Source organism: Terrapene carolina, unplaced genomic scaffold, assembly GCF_002925995.2.
Source record: "Terrapene carolina triunguis isolate 2854851 unplaced genomic scaffold, T_m_triunguis-2.0 Scaffold85, whole genome shotgun sequence".
NCBI classification, from domain to species: Eukaryota; Metazoa; Chordata; order Testudines; family Emydidae; genus Terrapene; species Terrapene triunguis.
In genome coordinates, this window is record NW_020664436.1 from 26,684,805 (window position 1) to 26,698,758 (window position 13,954).

A 13,954-nucleotide genomic window follows, 5' to 3' on the forward strand; every position below is an offset into this window, starting at 1 on the left:
CCCGGGATCCTGATCCAAACTTCATACTTTCTCCTATCTCTGTAAAGGACTGAACTAAACTCCAGCATGAGCCAAATACCCACATACTTTGCAGAGGAGACAGGGGACTGAAATCCATATTTTGCAACTCAAACCTATCTTTAGTATATTAATGGTAAATACTTTAATGGAGGCCCAGTTACTCCAGTGTTCTTCCACAAAGCAGAAGAGGGGAATGCGTAGAAGGCTTGTGGGGAAGGAAGATGAGTGTATCAGTAGGGATTCATTACTTTATTACACTTCACAATGGCCCCTCAAGAAGGAGGTGGGATTATCTGAGACTGAAAAGCTCAACCTTGTCTGGCAAGTTATTGTTTAATATGTCCCGTGTTGATACAAGGAAATGAGCTGCTGTTATATTAGCCCTGAGCAGTGGCACAGTCAGAATGGGTTAAGCTGTTTCGTTGTTATGTGCAGCAGCAGAAGCCACTGCATATTATGTCTAATACATTTATGCAGTTACGAATTCCCTGTCTTATATATTTCCCCTTGGCACTGGGACTATTTTATTCACATAAGATGCATATAACAGGAATTCACTGAAGGAAGTTGCATTATACTAAAGGCACATATCTAAAACCAAATGTGACTCTCTTAGAAGAGTTCCTCTTTGCTTTAATCATTCTCCACTTTCCAGTGAACACAATCTGAGAACTGAGGCAGTGCTTATGGAAAATAAAATCACTAAGGAAGAAAAATTAGCAGGGTAAACAATAGCTTGAGATGACTTGACCTCTCTCTCTCTCTCTCTCTTTGACTTATTTTTAATATCCAAATTGGTTAATTTAGGAGCTACATTTCAATTTTCTCATGTCACTTTGTAACAACTTTGACACATCGCGAAGAAACAAAGGTTATGGTTAGGAATGTTTTCCAGTGGCTGTCCATCCAGCTGTCAAACACACATAATGTACACACACAAATTCAAAAATCAGACATTAGCAATTCATGTGAGGCAAAGCTAGACAAGAAATAAATCAATTTCTTAATTCACAAGAAATTACAAAAACAAAAAACAAAACAAAACAAAACCCTCTCATAGCTATAGGCCAGCTACAGGCAATTTTGCTTAAAATGAACTGGGATTCCTAATTGTGTGTTTCATAAAATTGCAAGAGCAGTTGGACAGTAATCTTTGTAAAGAAAAAACCTTACTGTTAAAACAAATAACCTGTTGCTGTGAAACATTCTCAGTTATAACTCTGCTACTTAACATGAATTGAAACCACACAAAATCCTCACCACTTAAGCACAGAGCAAATATTCAGTTTCTCCCAATTATAACTTTTGCTGATGTGAGGGCAGTTCCATGGTAATCACAACATAGTGAAACCTCTGTTCTCTGCAGGTGTTATCAACTCAGAATAATTCTCTGGGGGCCTCATGCTGTGCTTTAATTTCCCACAAACTTGTGGCTAAAATGGCAGAGCTAGGGGGATGTTTAGTTGGATTGTAATGAATAATTCACTCTCAGTGGACTGCATGCCGAAAGGGGAAGGCTAGTTTGTTATGACGGTCTTATGGCTTTTACTATGGTATACTTGCTTCAATTTCTTTTTGTACTGCTGCCTATATTGTGTGGGTTTGACAGTTTACATAAATAATTTGTTGTTAAAGGACTGAATTTGAAACCACATGGTATTACACTCCAAGGTTAGGCCTTGGAGACAAGAGTTCAGAGATGTAACACAGAATTAAGTGTTTACTTTAGGGATAGTTTTACCCACAATTACGTTCTGCAGTCAAATATAGAATAGTCCTTAGAAACCTTGAACCATCAAATACATACCACACATGACAGGAACACACAAACATCTCACTTCAGCTAGAAACATAACAATATAAAAGCAATTAAGCAAAATTTATTTTATATTTATGCATACAAGCATGTGTGTGCACACATATACACATCTCTATATAAATATGTCTCCCCTTAGAATTAGCTCTGTGGAGCACCAGCCTTAGTGAACTAAAGTAGAGTATTATCAATCTCAAAAGAAAGTCTTTTGCAGCACACTTACAGGAATGAGTAGAAAAGTGTGTTTGTTCACTGCTGTAAAAATGTCTAAATGGTTAAAAAAAGCTAATTAGGGAGAGGAGTCATTTGCTGTATTCACACTAACCCTCCTGCTGCGTCAGCAACCAAGGAAATTGTATCTTGAGTTATTTGTCTTAAGTCTGATAGCATTTAACTTGAGCATGAGGATTTTTACTTCCCTTTTGTCTGTTAATATTAACATAGGGCTAAATCTCGTCCCTAGAAGCTAGTACCGACACTTACTGAAATCCCTTTGAAGATTATAGATGCTTTTCCATGTGACAAGACTTAAACAACAGGCCGAAGTCTCTTGTCACTTGTACCTATGTAGCCCCCTTGACTTCAGTGGGGTTGCACAAGTATAACAGAGAGCAAAGTTCGGCAGAGTGTGCTTGTTAGTGTTGGTAGTTTTATATAAAAGATTGGAGGTTTGCTTTTGTTCAGGTAAGTAATGGAAAATTCCTGTCTGTCTAGGAACTTTGTGTGACCTGTATCCGTGTGGTATTTGAGCACCTCCTAATTTGTGTGTCCTGGTTCAATGCCTTAACCACAAACTCATCCTTCTTCCCTTTTGGTGAAGTTCACCTGTAGTGCAGAGGGCCAGGCAAGGTCATTCTCAGCACTTAAACCCTGCAGAGGGGTCACACTAGAGGTGGGCTGGGCACTGTTGAAAGGGTCTCTGTGCCAGCCCCACGGGGTCCAGTGCATAAGGATGCAGTGAGATAGGATGGGGGTGAGCCAGAGGAGGGCTATAGATCCACTATGCCTTAAAATCCAGTGGCCCCAGTATCTCACGCACATGGCACAGACAGGCTGGGCTGTTAACCCTGGACTGGGAGGTAGATTTCAACTCTCCAGTAAACATATGTGTTTTGCGGGTTTTAGGTGAATTTTCTTTCTCTTAATTTAAGAAAATCAGAGAGAATAGTAAGCGAGAGGTAGTAAAAGAAATATCTTTTAGGCTCATATATTAAAATCCAAAATATTTAGAGCTTGGAATATATATGTCTAATTTTGTTAGTCCAAGTTCATTAGACAGCCTACTATGTTACTTATATGGTTAAATACACTAAAATTAAGGGGTAATGTGAATAACAGAAGAGATGAGCCAATGAATTAGTTTTTGCAAGTGATGAAATGTTGAAGTTGGACAAAGACATTTTTGATAATGGCAAAAGCAGTTTGCTGAGAGTATATTTTAGCACTATTATTATTCTGGTTATGCAATAAAAGAAGAATCATTAAAATACAATATAAAGTAAAGAGAGTGAAAAACTGTTTTCTTGCCTTATATGGTGTTGAAGGTTAGTGATGCTACTGTCTGTGACTTTTCAAGGATGTAATTTTGAGGATAGAGCATAAGTGAATGGGACTGAAATATAAGAAGCTTCTCAACTGTCATGTAAAATTCAAAGCAAAACTTGAAAAAGTTTGGCTGACTTTATTTATTTATTTTTGGGGTGCACTTCTGTTTTCCTGGTTCTAGCTGGAAATTGAAGCAAAAGTACTTACCTACTCAGAGGAAACACTGTTCTTGCTTTACTCTATGCCTGATTGGAAACAGGGTGTTTTGGAAATTGTTTGAGGCAGTCACTTCCTACACAATATCCAGCCCAGTTTTGCAGTCCTCAGGGGTCTGGATTGTTTGATGAAGCATCTGATATTTTGAAGGCTTATGTTTAGCCAAAACGAACCCAAACTCCTGACCTTTTGAGGTTCATCCAGTATTAAATGGAATATAAACTGCAATCTACCCACATGGATCCAATTGCAGGACTGGGACTGCAGTTTATTTTTCTGAAGCTACAGCATGGTGAGTAGGTCAGTAAACAGAGCAAATGTGATACAGAACAATCATAAGGCCCAGGAAAGAAAAATAACTAGGTGCCATTTTTACAGGATTACATTTGTCAGATATACTGTATTTCAAAATCACCTGTCACTGAAGTATGCAAGTGCCATTTCTGATCATAACCACACTTTCTTAAATAGCTTGTCAAATTCAGTTTAATAAAAGCACCACAGCCAGCTGATCCTCTGTGTTGTCACTTAGGATGTCAATTGTTAGGAATGTCAGTGTAATTTTGGATGTTGCAATACAGTAACTAAATTTCAATTAAAAACAATTTACTGCTTTTAAGTTGCTTAGGTATTTTTGTCAGGTGGCTATTTCCTTTTAGGAGATGAGTACAAAACAGCCACAACAATAATAATAAATAATAAATTACAACAATTTAAATGTCCATCAAGAAAAAAAAGCAATTACAAAACAGTATGTTGTTGTAATTCCGGAAATGACATGAGTAGCAAGGTGCACAGTTGTGTAGGGAAATGGAAAAATGGAAGTGTAAGGAAATGCTTAGTGGGGATGATTTCCACATTAATTAATTAGCTTAAGCAGACTACTCCTTGGAAACCTGCAGGAAAAATGTGGCCTTTGCTGCAAACTGATATTGTACTTTTACCTCCTTGGATATCTCTGACTAAGTGAGACTTTTTCCACTGCAGATGTGAGAATCCCAACTGCACCCACCCTTTGCTAACACAAGCCACAAAAGACTGTATTCAGATACTGGTAATCATCTGCCTTTAAACCAACAGAATGGAGGAAGTTCTGAGTAAAGTTCTCAAATTGATTCAGCCCAGAAACATTTGCATAGATGGTAGCTTTTCTTCAAGATGTGCTGTCTAGAAACGTGTCCTGGGTGAGAGCTGAGCCCTCCTACTAGACTATGATCCCCATGTGTTGCAGCACAGTAGTGTGTCATGTAAGATCAGCCACTATTTAAAGAACCTTGTGATATCTCAGCAGCCTGGGTGGGTGTTTTATGGATGTTTTCAGACCCATATAGGAACTGCCTTTTTTGTGAATGCAAATCGGATATGAGGCAAACCCTGCCCCACACCACAAATGGGGGGAGTTCCATAGATGCAGCAAAATGGGTGCAATTCTGCTGCTAAAGTGGAAGCAGGATTTTTGGAATCAACAAAGAAAGTCTTCACACCTTGTGCCATGTGGATTCCAAACACACTATTGGACTGGAGTAGGGTGAGTTGGGGAGACAGATGTCAGACAAGAGGTATATGGTAGCCACATGGTGCCCTGGGGGTGGGAGAAGGGAAGGATAGACATCATCCACTTGATAAACTCCAATACCCTGGCCAACTTTCTGTTTAATGTATGTCAAAATGTTTAAAATAGCCAAAGTTATGAATCAATTCTTCAAATTCATGTTTTAAAATTGAAACCATTTCTAAGACCAAATACATCTGAAACTTAATTCCCACCAATTTCAATCATAGCACGACGGTGGAGGGACAGGGGAGGAGGGGAGAGACACACTACACTGCTCCCAGGCCAGTGAGTTATTTAGATTAAATTTTACTCCAGAGTGAGTTTTTGCAGCACTGATTAAAACGGGGATTTACAAACTGGAAATGCTGACAGAAACTGAGCTAAAGCAAGAGCTAGCAGGAACCGCTAAAACATTACTTTACCATGGAATGGGCTAATCCTTGGAAATCTGAAGTGTTGATAGAGCCTTAGCTTGGAGCTGGCATTTGTGTTACCTTCATGGATACCTGACACTAAATTTGACAGCTTGTGGTTTCAGATCTCAGTGGCTAATCTTTAGTTAAAGAAAAGAAACTGTGAAATGACTAAAACAAAGGAACAAAGAAAAGCCCTACAATTGCTCAGTGCAATGGTTTTACAGGATGTGATCTTATGCAGTATTGAGACTACCTCAGCTCCCCTGAGGTCAAAGGGAGTTGAGGGTGCCTTGGCATGTTGTGGGATCAGGGACTACATCAGCAGACTGAATTCATTTTTTAAAAAGTGAAGGTCAACTAACTAATCAGCATCCAAATAACGACTGCAGGGCCCTAACAGAGGTCTGGGTAGTTGTGTTGGGCTTTCAAACTAGCCTTTAAAAATTGGCATCTGTATAGAATGGATCCCTGGAGCCAAATACAATATAGTGTACTTTATTAAACAATAAACTGATGTTTACATCACATTGGGTGTTTGACTTTTACCCACAAAAGCAGGGAAATTCAGAGTTAAATCTGACACTGTCCTTAACTTGGCTACTGTGCAATAAGAATTAAGGAAATGGATACATACTATTTGGCAGCTAAGAGCCTGCAATGACAGAAGCACAATAAGGTAAATTAAAGATGGAGATGAATGAAATTATGGTTCTAAAGTGTATGCCTACCAGGCTGCAGTGCAGCTGACTTAATGTGAAGTAATTTACAGTGTGCAGTTTGTTTATTAAATGTCTCAGATAATATTACAGTAGGATGATCCAGTTACATGATGGCAATCCATTATGGATTACTAGGATGCTTTCTCCACTGGACCACTAATCTGTATGTTAGGTTAACCACGCCTCCTTGCATCTTTTCAGTGGGAATGTCCTTCAGCAATACCAATTGTTGCATTTATTCCTGCATGTGTGCACAATAGTGCCTTCCCAACATCTTCAGCAACAGTAGCAGTTTTAAAACTGGTGGCACTTTCAAACACAGTGCTGCTGGGCAGGTGCAACTTTCAACAGTAGTGAGGGAAAGGAAGTGAAGAAAGAGAGAAAGGAGAAAACTGAGTTGGGCATTCTGTGTGGGGGTGGAGGACAGAGAAATCATGAAAGAGTGGCACACTCATTTCGGTATAAAATGCTTTTCATTTAGTTAACATTGACCCTTTATCAACTTAACTAATGAATATAAAGGCATTTTATACCAAAATAAGAGTATCCGCACAGATTTAAACCGAAATAACTGATATTTTTTGTTCCATTCAGCATGTACATAAACCCTAAATCACAAGCGCATGCTAAACCAATACAAGGCAGGTTTAAATTGCAGTGAATGTTTACACACAAGGTTGTGGAATGTCAAAAGCTAATCTACTCCTTGGTCAAAAACTGAAGGTGCCAGAAGCAATACAGAATCAGCAAAAGCCCCTAAACCTTTAAACATGTTTAAGCTTGACTTGTTTCAGTTTAGCTTGTGCCTGCTAATTACAGGGGCAAGTGAGGTTTAAACCAATATAAGAATGTTCAAAAAGGGTTTGCTTGGGTTTAAGTAGATTTGTTTGTAAACAGATTTAAATTAAGTTGGTGCAATTTTTGTGTGTAGACAAGTCCAAAGATTTAAGGGGAGAAAGGAAAGAATAGTGTGTGGTAACTGAGGATGAAAGAGAGAAACAGTGGAGAGGAAGGAGGAGGACAAAGGAACAAAAGAAAAGGGAGTGGCCATGCACAGAAAGTAAGAGGGAGGAGTAAAAGAGGTAGAGAAGTACTGCAAGCTCCAAGCAAATTTCAGCAGACACATTCTGTGCTCTAATACAGACACCCTTGGCAGTGCAGACATTGAGTTAAAGGGATTAACATGTTATCAGTCAGCTGGGAGGAAGAATTTAATCAGAAAAATGTGAATGATAATTGTGAATTGTCTAAGAACACTTTACTAGGTGCCCAGAAAGCCATATTGGTTAAAAAAAACAACAACCCCAGAAAACAAAACATCTCCCTGGTTTAGAGAGGAAGTGAAGGCAGCTATAAAGAATAAATAATATTTAACAAATGGAAGAAAGGGAAGGTTGATAGTAATGAACATATATCAGAATTGGGAAAATTGATAAGGTATGGAAAAGGAACAGAAGAAGAAATCTATGACAAGCAGAGTTAAGGACAATGAAAAGAAGGTTTTTAAGTATATTAGAAACAAAAAGAGTCTTAATAATGGTACTGGTCCATTACCAGAGGGAAAAGGGAAAATTATCAATAATAATGCATAATAGGCAGGAGTGTTCAATAAATATTTCTCTTCTGCATTTAGGAAGAAAACAGAAGATGTAGTCATGATAACACTCTTTCCATTCCACTTGTATCTAAGGCAGATATTAATCTGCAGCTACGAAAGTTAGAAGATTTTTAAAATCAACAGGACTGGATAACTTGCATCTAAGTGTTAAAAGAGCTGGCTGAGGAGCTCACTGGACTATTAATGCTGATTTTCAATAAGATTTGGAACACTGGGGAAGTTCCAGAAGATTGGAAGAAAGCTAATGTTGTGCCAATATTTTAAAAGGAAATGGGATGACCCAGGAAATTATAGGCATCTAGGTTTGACATTGATCCCAGTTTTGGTGTCCACAATTCAAGAAGGATGTTGAAAAATTGGAGAGAGTTCAGAGAAGAGTCACGAGAACGATTAAAGGATTAGACAACATGCCTTATAGTGGCAAACACAAGGAGCTCCATCTATTTTAACAAAGAGAAGATTATGCAGCGAATTGATTAGTCATAAGTGTCTACCTGGGAACAAATCTTTGATCATGGGTTCTTCAGTCTAGCAGAGAAAGGTATAATATGGTCCAATGGCTGAAGGTTGAAGCTAGACAAATTCAGACTAGAAACAAGGCATATATTCTTAACAGTGAGTAATTAACCATTAGAACAATTTACCAATGGTTGTGGTGGAGTCTCCATCCTGACCATTTTTAAATCAAGCTTCGATGTTCTCCTGAATTATTTCGGGAAAGTTCTAGGGCCAGTGTTATATAGGAGGTCAGACTAGCTGATAACAGTATTCCCTTCTGGCCTTATTTAGTTAAATCAACCTTGGAAAAATATTCATGGTTTTAGAGTTCAGGGAAAAAATGGTTTTGCAAACAGCAACTCCATAAGCTTCACCCATCCTGAATTTAAATGGCCTGATCTAGCACAGTACTTAAGCATATGCTTAACATTAAGCACAAGTAGCCCCAATGAATGTGTTTAATTGCTTTGCTGGATTAGAGTCCAGTGTGGGTTTGGGGGCATATAAACATAGAGGCAGCATGCTTTAGTAACAAGAGCAGAGGACTGATACTTAGGAGACTTAGGTTCTACATTCAACTCATCCAATGCCTTTCATAGCTACCTTGGGCAAAAGTAATTAAGTCTTTTTGTGTAACAATTTTCTCATTTATGTGACAAGGATAATATTGACCTATTTCTCAAGAGTTTGAGAGGTTCAATTAATATTTGTGAAGTGCTTTGCAATCCTTAGAAGGAAAACACTATATAAGAGCTGTATCTTTATATCTTCTAAAGCAGACCTTAATCCAAAATGACTCTTCTGTTCTACAAACTTGTTACCTATTTACCTGTAAATCATATTGTATTAATCATGGTATAAAATGGGACTCAATGCTATCTTGGCTGTATTAATGTGGCCTGCCTTATATATAAATAGAGATAAAACAGAGATTGTGGGTGGCTGTGTTGGGCGGTTGGTGAACGAGTCTTTCACTTCTGGTGAACGGAGTTCAAATTCTGGTTTGATCACAAGCCAGTTGAGTCATCTTAATTCCCATTTGTCAGTGTCTTCCAGACCCACGCAATTTGGTATCGCTGGTCTCTGCTCAAGAAAAGGTCAGCAGTCAGATAGATAGTTATATGTGAGGTGTGAGGCACAGGGGAAGTATACCTCATGCCTGCCTATACCAAGTATAGCACAAGCCAGTGCTGTTGGTCCTTATTTTAAATAAAAAATACATTTACACCCAGACATTTAGGAATAGATATATTCATTGGCACAACTACTGGAGGAGATGAGGGGAACGTGTCTCTTCACATTTGTACCATCTTGATTTCCCCTCCAGGCTGCTACAGTTCTCAGTACAAGTCCCCACAATTTTTTTGTGTGGTTTCATGTCTGTATTCAAATACATTCATATGGGGGAAGGCAGTTACTGTACCTTACCTAATGTACAGTGAACTAGCTTTCTATGTATTCAAACAGTCCTTTTGCATTAAGGAATTTCTAAAGCTTTATAGAGTCAGGCCCCAACGGTCAAATTTTTCATGAAGTTCAGTCCTGATTTGAAACGCTTTTATTTGGAATCGGGAGTCTAGATTTAATAGACCCATTCAGATAACAGTATTATGATAAGAAATACATGTTTCTTTTCTCCAGTATACTGTGGTTTTATTCTCTGCTTCCCAGGGGAGATTTTGCATGGGCTGACCCTAGAGAATCATACCACTGTGCATCTGTTCACATTGCCTCTTCCCCCTCCAACCTTCCACATGAAGTGACTATTAAGTGAAGTCTGCCTGCACGACACCCCACAGCTAGAGATGAATGATAGCTAGCAACAATAAAGCATTCACCCAGATCTTAGTGAGGTTTCTAAGCTCAAAGCACAAGCAGCTGAGGAATTTGACAAAACAAGGTTTCACTGTAGAATTAGCAGCCAGTTTTTATTCTCCCAGAACACTCGCGCTTCCCAAATGACCCTGGTTTCACCAAGCCACCTGCCTCTGTCAGGGAAATTAATGAACTTCAAAACTAAATACAACTTGAGATGAACAGCAAGCCCTGTTTTTATAAACACTGGAAATGCCAGCACCACAGTAGTGCATTTTTTCTTAAACAAGCCATAAAGAGAGCTATAAGTAAAAACATGGCTTCTGAACCTTACATTCACTGCCACTGTATCGTCCATTAATCTTTTTTATAGATTCAGCTGCCAAGTTAGCTGTATGTCTGTGCAATACAGGATTTGATCCAGCAGTTTCACTCCCATAGAACTGTGTGTAGTGTTAATATAGGAGTCAAGATGTATATTTCAGAAGATTCATTCTTATGGATACTTCAGGCAAATAATTTGTGTAGTCCCTACTGGGTTAAATATTTCGCAAGAACAACGTATTTCCTGAACAAAATCTTCCATATCCAGTGAGCTTAATCTGCACAAACTTGCCCATAAAACATTTATAGAGCCTTTCTAAAACATTCATGTAAATTAGATATGCAGAATGCTAGAAGGTAATGAACTGGCCATGTAAACAATTTGGCTACGTATGTGAGTTTGCTTTCTCTGTTTGCCCTAATTCTTTAAAAAAAAGAAGCAGCAGCAGCAAGAACAAAGTGAGAAGAAAACTAGGGACAAAAAATTACAACAGAGGACATGTCACCGAAAGAGGAGGATTGCTGACACATAGAAATATATATTTCAACAATTGTCACTGCAATTTATAGTCTACAAAAAATAGTAAGTAGGTCAACCCCACCGTTCAGAGTGAGAAAACATGTTTCTTTTTTCCTGAAAAAATTAGGAAGAGAAAAAAGGAATTAAGGGAACAAAAACTGATTTTGGCAGGAAAGCCTAGGAATGTATCTTGATTTCCATGGGAGCTGGATCTAGCTGACAATTTGACATCAGGGTTGTATATTTAATGCTAATTATTTTTATCTGTGACTCTGGTTAAAATCAATATGGCCATGTCAATGCCAGCTAGAGCATGAACTCTTCTTAGGTGCTGTTTATGTAGTTCCGATAATCTCAGTCCCTAGGATTCCAGCTGGCGCTCTAATGATACTGAAATAGGCTTTGTTCAAGCAGTTATGAAAACTTTCATCCCATTAAATGACTAAAGAGGGCGGGTTATAGTTATGAGAAATGCCTAATTAGCCGAGTGCCAAGAGCTTAGTACACCCCATGTTGTGTACACACATTCTTCCTTCCAAATGCACAGATTATTATTAGAAGCATCAGCTCATATTTTTAGGAAGAGAGGTTCCTGACTTCTAACCAAAAAAAATGTTGAAAAGCCACAGTGATGACTGGAAAAGTTAAATTCACCTTCACACTTAAATATGCCAGCCTTTATTAATTGGTTTCTACCAATCAAGCTGTACTTTGTGGCGGATAAATACTACTGGGACACATTCATCCCTGCAGAAGCAAGTGCAGAAACATCAATGTGCACCCAATGGTGCCTACAGGAAAGCTGTGCCTATAGATGATATTCCTATGCCTTCCCTGGTGAGGAAGCATCTTAAATTCCCATCTGGAGTTCCATGGGAGCCCCTTTGGTTGAGGTTCCCAGGAAGATACAGAGATCAGTACATCTCTCAGCCAACCTGGCCTTGCTCACTCCCAGGCTGGCCTTAGCCATATTTGGAGCAAGTGCTGGCTGGCTCTAAGCCCCCTGCTGTAGCAGGAGCTGTGGATGGCTTGTACCTCTATAATCCCACTGCAGGCAGACTTTCCACTGTTAGGGGCCAGCAAGCTGATTTCTTCTAAAACAAGCTGGCAGAAACCACAGAGTGAGTCTGGCCCAGTATATTTAAATCTTGGAAAATTCAATGTAGATATTCCAAACTCCTCCACCACCACTGCAAATAAATACAATAAAAAATTAGCAGCCTTTTTCTGAGGCATTGTTTGCTTTGTACCTTCTAATTCTGGACAAACTGATCCCATTTATTCCTGGCCTTCTGTGAGTATTTCACTGTTAAAAATTGATGCAGATACAGCGAATATAACAGAGTCTTCCCCTGTTTATAATTGGCTCTTTGTCGGGAGGGCTGCATATGCTGGGCCAATTTCTGCTTTCATTTACACCAGTGTAAATCCTGAGCAACTTCACTGACTACAATGGAATTATTCTCAATTCAGAAGCAGAATTTGGCCCATAGTTTTTACATTTCTATAACTGTGGAAATGAATAAGAAGATTATACAAATGGGGTGGATTATATAAAATAAAAAGCAAGTAGATACCAAGCATTCCAGTAAACCCATATCTGGTGAGCTGATTACAAAGCCACTGTTGAGAGAGAGAGAGAGAGAGAGAGAGAAAATATAGACTATCAGGGTTGGAAGGGACCTCAGGAGGTCATCTAGTCCAACCCCCTGCTCAAAGCAGGACCAATCTCCAGACAGATTTTTGCCCGAGATCCCTAGATGGCCCCCTCAAGGATTGAACTCACAACCCTGGGTTTAGCAGGTCAGTGCTCAAACCAATACACACACATGTCTATATATATTTTATAATCATTTGGATTTAGGCCCTAGCTAAGGTAGTAACAATAAACGGAATTTCTGAGAATTCTGAGGTGATGGTGGATTTGAGATAAGGCAGTGTGCTGAGTCCACTCCTCTCCAGTCTTGGTATGGAGTTAATAAGTAGGACATCCGCGATACAGAGAAAACTAACGTATGCTGATGATCTGGCCCTTTTGTCTGACAGCAAAGAGGAATAGGTAAATATGGTATCTGAGTAGGCATCTGTGTTTGAAGATCAGTTTTCTTTGCATTTACCTTTAAACCATGAACTTGTGCAAATAGCGAAGGTGGAAGAAGAGCTCTTGATTAAAGTTCCAGGAGAGAAGCTGAGTCAGAAGGAAAAAAAATGTGTGTACTGAGTGCCATCAGAGAGAGATCTGGAGAATTCTGCATGGGCAGCAGTGAAAAAGGTGGCAGGAGTACTGTGATACCTGCAACTAAGTAACAAATTGAAAGGTAAAGTGTTTGTCCCTGCCTGCTCTATGGTTTGAAAATAGTGGGTTTTAAGGAGATGGAAGAAAAGAAGATACCGGTAGCATGAAATAGTATACTGAGAAGAATGGCAAGCAAGCAGAGGGTTGACAGAGTGTGCATGGAAGAAATTAGGGGGAAGATGAACTGTGACAGATTGCAAAAGTGCACATTTGAAGTGGACTGGACATGTGATAAGAATGGGAGAAAAATGAAGAGCAAAGAAAGCATGGAAGGAAGAAGACATCAAGAAAGGGCATGGAAGACCAAAAATAAGATTGAAAAACTCTGCCAAGAGAAGTTTAAAGAGAAAAGGACTGGAATTCTAAGACCTACAAACTCATGCCACAGACCAGAAGGAGTGGCAAAAATCATGGACACTGATCATGTGAAAATGGGAAAAGGAGTTGAGAAGTGAAGTGAGAAATGAAGTGGATTATGTTAAGTAGATTTAGAGGAAATAGTCTCAATTTCTTTGGGCTGGTCTACACTGGGTGGGGGGATCGATCTAAGATACACAACTTCAGCTATGCTATTCGCATAGCTGAAGTCGAAGTA

At 39.0% G+C, this 13,954-nt stretch overlaps 1 protein-coding gene across 1 annotated transcript in view; it reads right to left on the reverse strand.

Moving 5' to 3' along the window:
- The window catches only part of SMOC2 (SPARC related modular calcium binding 2), a 172,526-nt gene that overhangs the window by 15,140 nt on the left and 143,432 nt on the right, over positions 1–13,954 (reverse strand). The window lies entirely within an intron of this gene.